This window comes from Beta vulgaris, chromosome 2 (assembly GCF_026745355.1).
Source record: "Beta vulgaris subsp. vulgaris cultivar EL10 chromosome 2, EL10.2, whole genome shotgun sequence".
Classification (NCBI taxonomy): domain Eukaryota; kingdom Viridiplantae; phylum Streptophyta; class Magnoliopsida; order Caryophyllales; family Amaranthaceae; genus Beta; species Beta vulgaris.
In genome coordinates this window covers 24,813,984-24,816,145 of record NC_079203.1, presented here as the reverse complement: position 1 = coordinate 24,816,145, position 2,162 = coordinate 24,813,984, and the positions used below count along the sequence as shown (strand labels likewise).

Here is a 2,162-nt window from a genome sequence, read left to right as displayed (position 1 = left end):
TTAAAACCCATTAAGTTTCTGGCGCCGTTGCCGGGGAGACGGCTAGTTTCCATAGTTTTCTAATTAATTATTTGACTAATTCTGCTGTCTAATTGGAACTTCAAGTTCCAATTGAGGCCATCTCACTGCACATTTTTCTTTGTTTCTTTTATGCCCATGTCTAAAAGAACAGGTTCTCCAGTTCCGACTGATCCTGATCTTGAGAAAACCATCCGACAGCTCAAGCAGACATAAAAGAAGAAAAAGCAGTCTGCTAATCAGGGAAAACCCACGGAAGAACCAACAGAACCAATTATGCCTCCTAAGTCATTGAAGTCTTATGGGATACCTTCTCCTGGCAATGTTCTCACAGGCCCTACTATGCCTGATATACAGGCAGCCAACTTCGAAATCAAGCCTGCTCTCATTAATATGATCCAACAGAATCAGTTTGGGGCATCCATCTGAAGACCCTGCAAATCATTTACAACGATTTCAACAACTCTGTCGTACCGTTAAGCACCAAGGGGTCACTCCTGATCAGTTGAAGGTCATGGTCTTCGAATTTTCATTAAAGGACAAGGCACAGAAATGGCTGAACGATGTTAATGAAACTGAGTGGAGTGCTATATCTAACGCATTCCTAAAAGAGTACTACCCTCCCACCAAGACTGCAGAAATAAGACATAAGCTTGCTACCTTCCAACAAGAACCCGATGAAACACTGAAGGAAGCATGGAATAGGTTCAAGGATCTGCAGAGAGAATGCCCACACCACAATCTGGACAAGTGGTTCATCACCCAAGCATTCTACAATGGTCTACAACCCCATATCAAGAGTACAATTGATTCATCTGCAGGGGGAGTCTTCTTAGAAAAGGAGGTGGATGAAGGGTATAATTTTTTGGCCAACTTAGCAGCGAATGATCATAGTTCCTCCAGGACTATTACAAAGAAAAAGTTGGATGTTGATGCATATGCCTTGTTGTCTTCACAAGTAGCCCAGTTGAGCATGAAGATGGACTCACTGAAATCTTTGCTGTCTAGTACTCCTCCAATGAGTATTAATGCGATGTCTTCCATGGCTCCTATTACTTCTTCTTTTTGTGAAGTGTGTGGTGTTCAAGGCCACTTTGGTCATGATTGTTGATACAATCAACCTGATCCGAATCAAATGGCGAATGCAAATGTTTTTCAGCAGAGACCTCCACACAACCCATACTCTAACACATACAACCCAGGTTGGAGGGATCATCCTAATTTTTCCTATAAGAACAACAATGTTCAGAATCCTCAACCTCCACCACAATCTTCCTACCAACCACCACATGCTGCTAGACAACAATATTATCAAGGGGCTCCTCAGAACCCCCTCCTGGTTTTATTAGGCCTTCACATCAAGGCTATCAACAGCAAGCTTCTCAGAATGTCAACTCTCAAGAACCTACTATGTCTGATCTAATGAAAATGATAATTTCTATGCAGAAAAATCATGAGGAGAGCATCAAGGAGTTGAAGAACACTACCAAACACTTGGAGACTTAACTTGCTCAAGTGGCCGAAAATAATGCACTGAGGCAACCAGGTCATCTGCGGGTCCCAAGGAGACTGTCAATGCCGTTACACTTTGTAGCGGCACTGTTTATGATGCTCCTTCCATGCCCATTGATGATGCTGCTCCTAGCAAGGAGAAAGATGTGGTAGAGGAAGAAGCGTAGAAGCGTTCGATGTCTGAGGTCGAACTAGCTAAGGAAGATCAGACAGGAAAGCAAAAGGAAAAGGTTTATGAAACGCCTATTTCACCAAGGCTACCTTTTCCCCATAGGATGAAGAAGTTGAAGGTCGATCAACAACTTGGTAAGTTCTTGACTATGGTCAAGAACCTTGAGGTAATAATTCCTTTTACTGAACTTATTTCTCAAGTGCCTGTTTATGCTAAGTTTTTGAAAGACATGATTACTAAAAAGAAAGACTTTGGTAGGGTAGATCGAGTCGCTCTAACTGTAGAGTGTAGTACTGTTTTACAAAATAGAACCCCACCTAAGTTGAAGGATCCTGGTAGTTTTTCCATCCCTTGCTATGCAGGTGCATTATTTATAGATAAGGCATTGTGTGATTTAGGTGCTTCTGTGTCTGTCATGCCTTTGTCTGTTTATAAGAAACTAAATATGGGAGCACTTAAG

The 2,162-nt window shown here is 42.0% G+C and overlaps 1 non-coding gene across 1 annotated transcript; it reads right to left on the bottom strand.

Moving 5' to 3' along the window:
- Positions 1-655: 655 nt before the first annotated feature.
- On the bottom strand, positions 656-762 carry LOC125495299 (small nucleolar RNA R71). Its single transcript, XR_007271940.1, has one exon. It is a non-coding gene; the product is annotated as a small nucleolar RNA R71 (small nucleolar RNA).
- Between the last annotated feature and the right edge of the window lie 1,400 nt (positions 763-2,162).